A 15269-nucleotide genomic window follows, 5' to 3' on the forward strand; every position below is an offset into this window, starting at 1 on the left:
AAAGGATGGGTGCCCGATTCCTGGTCAGGGAGAGCACAGAGTTCTGATACTAGAGACTGGGTAGCTGGCTGACACCATTTTCACCCTGCCTACACATGCACACACACACCTACCTGCACCACAACAATCCACCCCCAGGAAGTTAAGAAGTGGCATCTAGTGGAGAATGGAGCCATTACACTATGCCCTGCCCAACTGGGCCAACCTCGCTCTTCAGAAACACCACAAATCTCTCTGCCTCCTTAGTTTATGGACTATAAAGTGCTTCAGAGTTTAACTTCTAGAGGAAAACGATGTAATATCAATTGTATTTCAGACTGTTCTCTGGTCCACCTATTCAACTTCTTTTTTTTTCCTTTTCCATTTCTTTTCATTTACTTGAATACAGAAAGAGAAAAAAATTGTTTTTATTTTCAAATTTTATTAAAAATATTTTTCCTTATTTTTTCTACTAATTTTTTAATTTTTGTAAATTTTTCAAATTCTATTTTACTTCCATCATTTCAAGTTATTCTATTTCATCGTATTTATTTTCTCAAATTTTCAAACCTTTTCTTTTTTTTTAAATTTTTTCACTATTTTCTCTAATCAATCAAGCACCTTTCAATAACAAGACCAAAACACACCTAGGATCTAGCATCATTTATTCGACTCTCTCTCTCTCTCTCTCTCTCTCTCTCTCTGTGTGTGTGTGTGTGTGTGTGTGTGCGTGCGTGCTGTTTCTAATTTTTAAATTAAAAAAGTTTTTACCTTATTAATTCTTTTTCTTCCTTCAAAATGACAAAACAAGGAATTTGCCCTAAAAGAAAGAGCAGGAAGGAACGACAACCAGGGACTTACTCAACACAGATACAAGCAAGATGTCTGAACCAGAATTTAGAATCACGATAATAAGAATACTAGCTGGGGTCAAAAATAGATTAGAATTCTTCTCTACAGAGATAAAAGAAGTAAAAGTTAGTCAGGATGAAATAATAAATGCTCTAACTGAGCTGCAATCTCGAATGGATGCCACAGTAGCAAGGATGGATGAGACAGAGCAGTGAGTCAGTGATATAGAAGACAAACTTATGGAGAATAATGAAGCAGGAAAAAGAGGGAGACTAAAGCAAAAGAGCACGATTTAAGAACGAGAAATCAGTGACTCATTAAAAAGGAAAAACATCCCAATCATAGGAGTCCCAGAGAACGAAGAGAGAGAAAAAGGGATAGAAGGGTTATGTCAGCAAACCATAGTAGAAAATTTTCCTAACCTGGGAAAGACACAAACATCAAAATCCAGGAAACACAGAGGACTCCCAGAAGATCAACAAAAACCAACCATCAATAATGAATATCTTGGTCAAATTCACAAAATACTCAGGCAAGGAAAGAATCATGAAAGCAGTAAGAGAAAAAAAAAATCATAACCTACAAAGGAAGACAAATCAGGTTTGTAGCAGACCTAGCCACAGAAACTTGGCAGGCCAGAAAGGAGTGGCAAGATATATTCAATGTGCTGGGGCGCCTGGGTGGCTTAGTCGGTTAAGCGTCCGACTTTCACTTAGGTCACGATCTCGCGGTTCGTGGGTTCAAGCCCCGCGTCGGGCTCTGTGCTGACTGCCAGCTCAGAGCCTGGAGCCTATTTCAGTCTGTGACTCCCTCTCTCTCTGACCCTCCCCTGCTCACGCTGTCTCTCTCTCTCTCCTAGAAATGAATAAAACATTAAAAAAAAAAGATATATTCAATGTGCTGAATTGGAAAAATAAGCAACCAAGAATTCTTTATAGAGCAAGGTTGTCATTCAAAAGAGAAGAAGAGATTAAAAGTTTCTCAGACAAACAAAAATTAAAGGAGTTTGTGACCACTAAACCAGCCCTGGAAGAAATTTTAAGGAGAAAAGAAAAAAAAAAAGAAAGAAAAGAAAAGAAAAAGACCAAAAGCCACAGACTAGAAAGTACCAGAGAACACCACCAGGCACCCCTTCTCTACAAGAAACATAATGGCAATAAATTCATATCTTTCAGTACTCACTGTAAACATCAATTGGCTAAATGCTTTAATCAAAAGACATAGTGTAACAGAATGGATAAGAAAACAATATCCATCTATATGCTGTTTATAAGACACACACTTTAGACCTAAAGACAACTTCAGATTGAAAGTAAGGGGATGGAGAACCATGTATCATGCTAATAGTTGACAAAAGAAAGCCAGAGTAGTCATACTTACATAAGACAATCTAGACTTTAAAATAAAGACTAGATGAAGAAGGGCATTATATCATAATTAAGGTGTCTATCCACCAAGAAGACCTAAAAATTGTAAACATTTATGAGCCAAATGTGAGAGCACCCAAATATATATATTAATTTATCATAAACATAAAGAAATTCATTGATAATAATATCATAATAGTAGGGGACTTCAACATCCCACTTATAACAATGGACAGATGCGTTTGGGGTGGAAGGGAAGAGAGGTGATGGGCATGGAGGAGGGCACTTATGGGGATGAGCACTGGGTGTTATATGGAAAAAAACTTGACAATAAACTATTTAAAAGAAAAGAAAAAAAAAGAAAATCAAGAGGAAACATTGGCTTTGAATGACACACTGGACAAGATGGACTTAACAGATATATTCAGAACATTTCATCTTAAAGCAGCAGAATATACATTCTTCTCCAGTGCACATGGAAGGTTCTCCAGAATAGATCACATAACATACTGGGACACAAATCAGCTCTCAACAAGTAAAAAAAGATCAAGATCACATAGTGCATATTTTCAGATCACAACACTATGAAACTTGATATCAACAACAAGAAAAAATTTGGAAAGCTAACAAAAACTTGGAGACTAAAGAACTTCCTATTAAAGAATGAATGGGCTAACCAAGAAGTTATAGAGGAAATTAAAAAGTACATGGAACCCAATGAAAATGATAACAGCACAGCCCAAAACCTCTAGGATGCAGCAAAGGTGGTCATAATAGGGAAGTACATAGCAATCCAGGCCTTCCTAAAGAAGGAAGAAGGTCCCAGATAAACAACCTAAGCTTACACCTCAAAAAGCTGGAAAAAGAACAGCAAATAAAACTCAAAATCAGCATAAGACAGGAAATAATAAAGATTAGAGTAGAAATCAATGCTGTCAAAACAAAACAAAACAAAAAACAAGTAGAACAGATCAATAAAACCATAAGCTGATCCTTTGAAGAATTAACAAAATTGATAAACCACTAGACAGTTTGATCAAAAAGAAAAAGGAAAGGACCCAAATAAATAAAATCAAGAGTGAAAGAGGAGAGATCACAACGAACAGAGCATAAATAAAAACAATAATAAGAGAATATTATGAGCAATTGTATGCCAATAAAATGGGCAATCTGGAAGAAATGGACAAATTCCTGGAAATCTATAAACTACCAAATGAAACAGGAAGAAATAGAAAATTTGAACAGACCCATAACCAGCAAAGAAATTGAATTAGAAATCAAAAATCTCCCCCAAAATGAGTCCAGGGACAGATGGCTTTCCAGGGAAATTCTATCAAACATTTTTTCTTAATATAGTTTATTGTCAAATTGGTTTGCATACAACACCCAGTGCTCATCACAGCAAGTGCCCTCCTCAACGATCATCACCCACTTTCCCCTCTCCCCCAACCCCATCAACCCTCAGTTTGTTCTCTGTATTCAAGAGTCTCTCATGGTTTGCCTCCCTCCCTCTCTGTAACATTTTCCTCCTTCCTCTCCCCCATGATATTCTGTTAAGTTTCTCCAGATTCACATGAGTGAAAACATAAGATATCTGTCTTTCTTTGCCTGACTTATTTCACTTAGCATAATACCCTCCAGTTCCATCCACGTTTTTACAAATGGCCAGATTTCATTCTTTCTCATTGCCAAGTAGTATTCCATTGTATAGATAAACCACATCTTGATCCATTCATCAGTTGAATGACATTTAGGCTCTTTCCATGCTTGGGCTACTGTTGAAAGTGCTGCTATGAACATTGGGGTACCTGTGCTCCTATACATCAGCACTCTTATATCCCTTGGGTAAATTCCTAGAAGTGTTGTTGCTGATCCATAGAGGAGTACTATTTTTAATTTTTTGAGGAACTTCCTCACTGTTTCCCAGAGGGGCTTCACCAGTTTGCATTTCCACCAACAGTGTAGCAGGGTGCCCATTTCTCCTCACCCTCACCAGCCTCTACAGTCTCCTGATTTATTCATTTTAGCCACTCTGACTGGCATGAGGTGAGTCCTAGTGTGGTTTTAATTTGTATTTCCCTGATGATGAGTGACTTTAAATATCATTTCATGTGTCTGTTGGCCATCTGGATGTCTACCAAACAGTTAAGGAAGAGTTAACTTGGAACTTGAAGCTGTTCCAAAAAATAGAAATGAAAGGAAAACTTCCAAACCCTTTCTATGAAGCAGCATTACCTTGATTCCAAAACCAGACAAAGACCCCACCAAAAAGGAGAACTATAGACCAATTTCCCTGATGTACATGAATGCCAAAATCCTCAATAAGATATTAGCCAACCAAATCCAATAATACATTAAAAAAATTATTCACGTCAAAGTGGGATTTATACCTGGGATGCAGGGCTGCTTCAATAACTGCAAAAAACAATCAATGTGATTCATCATAAAAGAAAGGGCAAAAACCACATGATCCTCTCAATAGATGCAGAGAAAGCATTTGACAAAATACAGCATCTTTTTTTAAAAAAAAAAAATTTTAATGTTTATTCATTTTTGAGAGACAGAAAGGGACAGAGCATGAGCAGGAAGGGAGAGAAGAGAAAGAGACACAGGCTCCAAGCTCGGTGCTGTCAGCACAGAGCCCAATGCAGGGCTCAAACTCATGAACTGCAAGATCATAATGTGAGCTGAAGTCGAGTGCTTAATCGACTGAGACACCCAGGTGCCCCTACAGCATCCTTCTTGATAAAAATCCTCAAGAAAGTAGGGATAGAAGGATCATACCTCTAGATCATAAAAGCCATATATGAAGGACACAGTGCTAATATCATCCTCAATGGGGAAAAACTGAGAGCTTTCCTCTAAGGTCAGGAACAAGACCGAGATGTTCACTCTCACCGGTGTTATTCAACATAGTATTCAAAATCGTAGCCTCAGCAACCAGACAGCACAAAAAAATAAAAGGCATCCAAATCGTCCAGGAGGAAGCCAAACTTTCACTCTTCTCTTTCAGAGATGACATGATACTCAAATGGAAAATCCAGAACATTCCACCAAAACCTGCTAGAACTGATCCATTAATTCAGCAAACTGGCAGGATATAAAATCAATGCACAGAAATCGGTGGCATTCCTAAACACCAACAATGAAGCAACAGAAAGAGAAATCAAGGAATCGATCCCATTTACAATTGCACCAAAACCCATAAAATACATAGGAATAAACCTAACCAAAGAGGTGAAACATCTATACACTGAAAACTATAGAAAGCTTATTAAATTGAATAAGACATTTAAAAAGTGGAAAAATATTCCATGCTCCTGGATTTGAAGAACAAGTATTGTTAAAATGTCAATACTACTCAAAGCAATCTACATATTCAATGCAATCCCTACCAAAATAACACTAGCATTCTTCACAGAGCTACAACAAACAATCCTAAAATTTGTATGGAGCTAGAAAAAGACCCTGAATAGGCAAAGCAATCTTGAAAAAGAAAACCAAACCAGGAGGCATTACAATCCCAGACTTTAAGCTGTATTACAAAGTTGTAATCATCAAGACAGTATGGTACTGGCACAAGAACAGCACTCAGATCAATGGAACAGAACAGAGAACACAGAAATGGACCCACAAACATATAGCCAACTCATCTTTGACAAAGCAGGAAAGAATATTCAATGGAACAAAGATAGTCTCTTCAGCAAGTGGTGCTGGGAAAACTGGACAGCGACATGCAGAAAAATGAACCTGGGCCACTTTCTTACACCATACACAAAGATAAACTCAAAGTGGATGAAAGACCTAAAGGTAAGACAGGAAGCCATCAAAATCTTTGAGGAGAAAGCAGGCACAAACCTCTTTGACCTTGGCCACAGCAACTTCTTACTCAGCACATCTCCAGAAGCAAGGGAAACCAAAGCAAACATGAACTATTGGGACCTCATCAAAATAAAAAGCCTCTGCACAGCAAAGGAAACAATCAGTAAAACTAAAAGGCAACTGACAGAACGGGAGAAGATATTTGCAAACAACATATCAGATAAAGAGTTACGATCCAAAATCTATAAAGAACTTATCAAACTCAACACCCAAAAAATAAATAATCCAGTGAAGAAATGGGCTAAAGACATGAATGGACACTTCTCCAAAGAAGACATCCAAATGGCCAACAGATACATGAAATGATGCTCAACATAACTCATTATCAGGGAAATACAAATCAAAACCACCATGAGACACCACCTCACACCCGTCCAAATGGCTAACGTTAACAACTCGGGCAACAATAGGTGTTGACAAGGATGCAGAGAAAGAAGGTCCCTTTTGTACTGCTGGCAGGAACGTGAACTGCTGCAGCCACTCTGGAAAGCAGTATGGAGGTTCTTCAAAAAATTAAAAATAGAACTACCCTATAAACCAGCAATTGCACTACTAGGTACTGATCCAAGGGGTACAGGTGTGTTGTTTCAAAGGGGCACATGCACCCCAATGTTTATAGCAGCACTATCGACAATAGCCAAAGTATGAACAGAGCCCAAATGTCAATCGACATGAATGGATTAAGAAGATGTGGTATATATACATACAATGGAGTATTACTTGACAATCAGAAAGAATGAAATCTTGCCATTTGCAACTATGTTGATCGAACTAGAGGGTATTATGCTGAGTGAAATTAGTCAGTCAGAGATAGACAAATATCGTATGACTTCACTCTTATAAGAACTTTATGATACAAAACAGTTATAAGGGAAGGGAAGCAAAAATAATATAAAAACAGGGAGAGGGACAAAAATATAAGACTCTTAAATATGGAAAACAAACAGAGGCTTACTGGAGGGGATGTGGGAGGGGGGATGGGCTAAGTGGGTAAGGGGCATTAAGGAATCAACTCCTGAAATCATTGTTGCACTATATGCTAACTAGCTTGGATGTAAATTTTAAAAATAAATTAAATAAAAATTTAAAAAATAAATAGTTAAAAAAATTAAGAAATAAAAACGAAAAGCTTTTTCATAAAAAAAAAAAAAAACAAGTAAAACTGTTAGGCTAATACAAATATTCAGCAAAGTTGCAGAATATAATCAGCACACACAGAAAATTTTGGTGGCAGAGCAAATCCCGGCATGGAATGTACCATGTGAAAAACCAATCTAACTGTAATACAGTTGTATGAGACAATCTCAGTGAAGCAGGTGGGCAAAAAGAAAGTGCAGAAATATGTGATTTGGAAAATGAGTGGACTCTGAAACCTGGAGATGAAAGAAATTGCACACAAGCACTGCCCCATACTTAATAAAATATATCCTGGAGGGTACTGTTAACAGTGCTGATATCGGTGCCCGTGGGAACTGTAATTGAACATATAAAGAAATAGAGAGCAAATGATGGGAATGAGGTTGTCACATTTGTTGTGGGACTTTACATGTAAGCAAGGTGGAGAGGGCAGTATGATCCTTGAGATAATAGAGTTGATGCTATCAGTATGAACTTGCTTTATCTTAACATAGATACAGAGGGTTACATATAGACACATGCATGGATGTCTGCATATACACAGAGTAGCAAACACTCATATGTGTCCTTGCCCGGTCAGCTCCTGGGATATAGAGGCCCTGGTAGCAACAAGCACATCTAGCACCCATGTCTTGGTTCTAATCCCATGTTCCAATAAGATGAAACCAGGCTCCTTGCAGAAAGGACTGCTTCTAAGGTTCAGGACAGAAATACAAGAAGCTGAAGCATCGTGTTCTGTAAGAGAGTAATAAAATACTACCTTCCCTTTAAAAAGCTAGGTATGATGGGGACAGGCCAAAAGGACATATCAACTAACTGAAGGCGCTCCCCATTGCCAAAGCTGGAACAATTTGAACAACAAAATAAAGTAGTACTGGGCTATGGCCCAGAGTATATACTAAGCATCAAGGAGTGTACACCAAAATAAATCATTAAAAAATAAAGAGAAGAAACAATCTCAAGTACAGAAGAATAACAATGATTTCAGAAGATATTCTACTCTCAAGGAGGCAGAGGATAACTCTCACTGCTTAGGTTAGAAAAGTCCCCACAAGAGCATAGGATGGAAGGAAAGGGGAAAGACTAACCACAGTGGAGAAATTGGACAAACCCCGTGCCAGCCGGGACATCAGTATCAACCACCAATGAGAATTAGTCATGTTGACAGTGTGTACCCTTGATAACATGAGAGAACATGGCAGTTTCCCTCTCTGGCCCTCCTGTCCAACATCTAAGGTCCTAGTCTACTCATGAACAAAAGAAGAAGGCAAGCTCAAAAGAAGATTATTTTATAAAACGCCTGCCCAGTACTCCTCAAAACTATCAATTGCTTCAAGAAATAAAAGGAAGCCTGAGGAAAAGTCATTGTGTGTGGAAGCTCAGCAGATATGATAATTAAATGTAACGTGTAAGAGACAGGATGTGTTCATAACAGCAGAAACTGAGGACGGAGCTTATGAGAAGCCTATGAACTAACAGAGCAAGTTTTTTTTTTTTTTTTGCAAATGTACAACTGTTAAAAAATTAAGTTTATTAAAAATTAAAATTATTCACGAGTAGCAAAATCTTTGGAAACACTGAACTCCGAGCATGTCCCTACGCTCGGTTATATACTGTGTATACGCAGTATCACTGCTTGCACTTTCCATCGGTAAAATAAAATAATGATACCACTTACATAGTTTTTGAAAAATTTCAATTAAATGATAGCTATAAGGTATTTGGCAGTGTTTCTAGTAAACAAATTCACCTGAATTTTTGTAGCCATGATTTCCACCCCTTCAGACACCCATTCCTTACCTCCCATCTCATGCTCGTGGTACTATTTCTATTCCTTAATACCACTCACATTCTAAACACAGTAGTAGGTTTTTCTCTGCGATAACCTAGGTCGCTTTTCCATAGAGAGGACCTTTATGTCAGCTGTCCTTGACATAAAACAGGCACTTACTCTTCACTCATTGCAGAATTAAATTTCAACCCTCTAGCCAAAATATAAATTTCTTTGGTACTCTGACTGTTGCCTATCCAGCCAGGCTACTGCGGCTTCATTTTGCAGATGCTGCTGACCCTGCTTCTGATGGGTGGTCAGACAGTAAGAAGTATTTCTGATTGCAGCAGCACAACTTCTGCTTTACTTAATCTCTGAATTTCCTCCTCCGCTGTTTCTTTCTGGACTTCTCACATCCCTTCTCCCCATGGAAAGACCCCAAGACTGCCTTTCAAGGCTCAGTACCTACAAGTTTCTCTGTGAAGCCTTAACTGATACCTGTAAAAGATCCCTCTTTTTTGAAAACTATTAAAAAAATAAAGAGTCAGGGGCATCTGGGTGGCTCAGTTGGTTAAGCGTCCGACTTCGGCTCAGGTCATGATCTCACGGTTCATGGGCTCGAGCCTCGCATCGGGCTCTGTGCTGACAGCTCAGAGCCTGGAGCCTGTTTCAGATTCTGTGTCTCCCTCTCTCTCTGACCCTCCCCTGCTCATGCTCTCTCTCTCTCTCTCTCTCTCTCTCAGAAATAAATAAAACATTAAAATTCTTTTAAAAAAATAAAAATAAAAAAATAAAGAGTCAAATTTTGGGGATCTGCTTCCCCAGATTCCAAGCAAAACCTCACATTATCACATTTATTTATTTCTACATCTCTCAATCTGTTTACACAATGACTATCTTGAGAGAAGAAACGATGTCTTAGTCATTTATTTATTTATTCCCAGAATAAATGATAAACTGTCTGCCACACATTAATCGCTGAAAAATGTTTCTTGAATGACTGAATTAACAAATGACTCAACAACAATAAAACAGTCACTCTCAACAACGGAAGACCCAGCAATGAAAACAGAGGAAGGTCTTCTGGGTGGCTCAGTGAGTTAAACATTGGACTTCAGCTCAGGTCATGATTCTCATGGTTCGTGGGTCAAGCCCTGGGTTGGGCCCTGTGCTGACAGCTCAGATTCTGTCCCCTTCTCTCTCTACCCATCCCCTACTCATCCTTTGCTCTCTCTCTCCCTCAAAATAAATAAAAATGTTTTAAAATTACATTAAACATTAAAAAACAAAAAAAGAAAACAGATGAAAGACTGTTGAGAGCTAAAGGCCCATAGATTAAGCACTAAGTAAGGAGGAGACAGATCAGGGAGAAATGGTTTCTTGTATCCAGAGTTACCCTCCAGAATCAAAGCCTTAATTGGCAGGGCTTGGCATCACTAAACTCTCCCTAACTTATTACCCCTGTTGATGCCCCCAAATAATCGCCAATAACGGGGTCCCTCCCAATAGTAACACATTTCCCCATCACTTCTGGAGATGCCATTTCTCACCCAGATGTTAGCACAGAACAGCGTGCTAGCTGTTAGCACAGAACTGACCCCATTTCTCCCATGGATGATTGATGCGGTTGGTAGTTATATCCCCAGGAAGGGAAGAGACATGGTCCCACTCTTGAAGGTTCTGGAAGACACAGAATCACCTGAGATTACAAGAGTTGACTTCAGTGAGTGCAGCAGAGGACTTTTCAATTTCTGTGGCCGAAGGGGCTGAATTCCCATGAGTCTCATTAATGAAATATTCTTTTGTCTCTCTTCCCCTTAAGAGACATGGTGTTCTAATATGATTTCACTCATATGTGGAATTTAAGAAACAAAACAGATAAATATACGGGTAGGGGGAAGAGAAAGGGAAACAAATCCTAAGAAATTCTCAGAGATAGAGCAAAAACTGAGGGTTGGTAGAGGAAGATGGCTGGGAGATGGGTTAGATGAGTGTTCGGTACTAAGGAGGGAACATGTGATGAGCACTGGGTGTTGTATGTAAGTGATGGTTTATTGAATTCTACTCTTGAAACCTATATTGCATTATATGTTCACTACCTAAAATTTAAATTAAAATATAAACTAAAAAATAAATGAATGCACTACCCAGAAGGGGCACTGACACCTGATGAAAAGAATACAACTCTAGTCAACTGTTCCAGAAGAGATGACTGAAGGATGCACAAACAGCCTTGTCCCAAGTCTTGATGTGGAAGAAGCGGTAAGAACACTCCAAGAGGAAGTATCTGGGCAGTCAACATGGGAAATATTTCATACTTGCTGGCTAATAATCGAGGGGGCAAGTATAGCCATTGAAGCATGACCCTGAGCAGCTAGACAGCCTTCAGAGAGCAGAGGTGCTTATATTTTGGCTACAGGTATGACACACACTTATGAAAGTAGTGGAGTGTCAGGGCAGATTTCATGATGGGATATCCAGGATCAAGTTCTCCCTGTGGAAAATTCATCCCGGGACAGTGTTAGGCACATACTTTTGTTACTACAGTAGTCAAAGAAAACTGTAGATGGAAAAATAGGGGAAAAAGAGACACTTTTAAAGGGCAATAAAATAATAGTAAAATAGTATGTAAGTTTGCAACTTGGATGGACCTAGAGGGTATAGTGCTGAGTCAAATGAGCCAGTCAGAGAAAGACAAATACCATTTTATGTCACTTATATGTGGAATATAAGAAATAAAAGAAAAGACCAAACAAGAAAAAAGACAAAAACACAGACTCTTAAACACAGGGAACAAACAGGTGGTTGCCAGAGGGAATGTGGGTGGGGATGGGTGAGATAAAGGATATTAAGAATACACTTATGTCCATGAGCACTGAACAGTGTATAGAATTGTAATTATTTTGTACACCTCAAATTAATATAACACTCTATGTAAATTATACTTCAATAAAAATAATGCCTAGGAAAGGGGAAAACTACAATTTTCAGAGTTATCACATTATAATTTCAAATTTATCAGTTTTCAACAACAACAATGGAATACAAGGGAGCCCAGAAATAAATTCAAATATATATGACTGAATGTTTTTTGACAAGAGTGCCAGGACAGTTCAAGTTCAAATGGACAGCCTGTCCAAGAAATGGTGTTGGAAAACCTGGATATCCGCATGCAAAAAAGATGAAGCTGACCTTCCCATCCACCATCTCCAAGCATGATTCCAAATGGATCACAAACTGAAGCATAAGAAACATAACCATAAGCACCTAGAAGAAAATACAGAGGTATATCTTTATGACACTGCACTTGACAAAGATTTCCTGGATAGAGCACCATAGACAGAGGCAATTAAAGAAAAGAAAATATTTTGGCAGAATTAAAAATATTTGTACATCAAGGGGCACTATTTCCCAAGTACAAAGGCAACCAACAAAATGGAAAAAAGATTGGCAAATCACATACTTGATAATAGATTAACATCTATTAATATCTGAAATACAAAAAGTATTTCAAATATTCCACAGCAAAAAAAAAAAAAGCAATTAAGAAAAAGCAATACTTTTATTTAAATCCCAGTTACTTAACCAACAGTGTAATACTCATTTCAGGTGTACAATAGAGTGATTCAATGCTTCCATAATGAAAAATTCTTTTAAAGCTTTTTATTTTTTTATTTTTTTCCTATATATATATATATATATTTACAAATCGTTTATTGTCAAATTGGTTTCCCTATAACACCCAGTGCTCATCCCCACAAGTGCCCTCTTCCATGCCCATCTCCCCAAAAGAAACAATAAGGGGCGCCTGGGTGGCTCAGTCGGTTAAGCGTTCAACTTCAGCTCAGGTCATGATCTCACGGTTCGTGGGTTCCAGCCCCGCGTCGGGCTCTGTGCTGACAGCCAGCTCAGAGACTGGAGCCTGTTTCAGATTCTGTGTCTCCCTCTCTCTCTGACCCTCCCCTGCTCACACTGTCTCTTTCTCTCTCTCTCTCAGAAATAAATAAAAAAACATTTAAAAAAGAAAGTGTGGGCAATGATTTGGAGAAAAGGAAATCCTCTGGTATTATTGGTGAGAATCAAACCTGACCTGCCACTGTAGAAAAGAGAACGGAGTTTCCTCCAAGGTATAAATAAAGCCTCCCTAAAATCCAGTAATTCCACTGCCCCCAAAATACAAAAACAAACAAACAAAACAAAACAAAACAAAACAAATTCAAAGGGATACTTGCAACTCTCAGCTTAGAGCAGCAGCATTTACAACAACCAAATTGTGGAAGCAGCCCAAGTGTCCACCAATAAATGAATGAATAGAGAAGATGTGGTACCTATACACATACAATGGAATATTATTCAGACAATAAAGAAATGAAATCTTGCCTTTGGAAAGATGTACATGGAGCTAGAGGGTATTATGCTAAAAGAAATTAGTCATTCAGAGAAAGACAAATACTATATAATTTCACTCATATGTGGAACTAAAAAATAGTACAAATGAGCAAAGGGAAAAGGAGAGGCAAACCAAGAAACAGACTCTTAACTATTGAGAACAAACTGATGGGTACCAGAGGGGGTTGGTGAAATAGGTGACGGGATGAAGAAGTCCACTTGTTTTGATGAGAACCAGGTGTTGTATGGAAGTGCTGAATCACTATATCGTATACCTGAAACTAGTATTGCACTGCATGTTAACTATACTGGAATAAAATGTTAAAATAAATTAAAAAACAAAACTAATGGTGAAAAAAAAAAACAGGGAATGGACTCAAATAGATGTTTTTCCAAAGAAGATATAGGTATGGATACTTAGATGCACAACCTGACTAATCATTAGGGAAATGCAAATTAAACCTATAATGTGATACCACAACACACATACTAGAATGCCCATTGTTAAAAACAAAAACAAAAAATAATTATTGGTGAGGATGAGGAGAAATTGCAACCCTGTGGTGATTGCTGATGAGAATAAAAAGCGGCACAGATGTTATGGAAAAGATTGTGCCTGTTCCTCAAAATGTAATCATAGAATTTTCATTTGATTCCATAGTTTCACTTCTGCTTATATACTTAATTATATGCCACAAGAGAATTTAAAGCGGTGACTAGAACAGCTTTTTGATAATCAATTTTCAAAACACCTTTATTCCCAGTAACCAAAATATGGAGACAACCCAAATGTCCATCAACAACCTCATGGATGAACAAAGTGTGGTGAACACATACAACGGAACATCATTCAGCCTTATAATGAATGGAATTCTGTCACAGGCTACAACTTGGATGAACCTCGTGAACATTGGGCTAATTAAAAGAAGCCAGCACAAATGGACCAATATTAGACAATTAAACATATATGAGATACCTAGAGTACTCAGTTTTAGAGAGAGAAGGTAGGATGGCGGGAGACAGAAGGAGGGGCAATACAAATTTAGTATTGCAAGCAGAAAATGGTTCAGTTTGAGACGATGAGAAAGTTCTGGAGATGGATATAGATGGTGGTTGCTCAACAGTGAGAAAGTACTTAATGCCACATAAGTATATTTCAAAATGTTTAATATAATAAATTATATCTATTTTTTACCCTGACAAAAATACAGTGACATGCTCTAAAAGAATTTCAGGAGCGACGGGTGACTCAGTCGGTTAAATATCCAACTCTAGATTTTGGCTCAAGTCATGATCTAATGGTTCATGAGTTCAAGCTCCACACTGGGCTTTGTAAGGACAGTGTAGAGCCTACTTGGGATTCTCTCTCTCCCTGCCCAGCATGGTCTCTCTCTCAAAGTAAATCAATTATCTCTCAAAGTAAACTTAAAAAAAAAAAAAAAAGAATTTCTGTACCATAAATAGCTTAATATGATGTAGACGAAGGAATCCAAAATATAAGGTGACGAGGACATTGTGATGGGTTTATCTTCAGTGATTCAATCCCTTAATCACAAAGTATTCCCGTACTAATGGTTCAGAGGACATAAAATTCATTTCACATTGAGAAATGACTTGGGGAGAAAAAAAATGTCTTCACAAGCTCTACAGAGCTTCTTCCCCATATGACAGACTTACCATGGACCTGCTGGAATTGAAATGCCTCTGTCCTGAGTTCAGCCCTTCTTGAATTGCCAGAGACTATGTCAGCAATCCAAAAACATCCCGGGCATGCTATTTCTTTTTTTTTTTTTTTTTTAATGTTTTATTTATTTCTAAGAGAGAGAGAGAGACAGCGTGAGCAGGGGAGGGTCAGAGAGAGAGGGAGTCACAGACTGAAACAGGCTCCGAGC

Source organism: Hyaena hyaena, unplaced genomic scaffold (assembly GCF_003009895.1).
Source record: "Hyaena hyaena isolate Hyena2069 unplaced genomic scaffold, ASM300989v1 scaffold_1433, whole genome shotgun sequence".
In the NCBI taxonomy this organism is placed as follows: domain Eukaryota; kingdom Metazoa; phylum Chordata; class Mammalia; order Carnivora; family Hyaenidae; genus Hyaena; species Hyaena hyaena.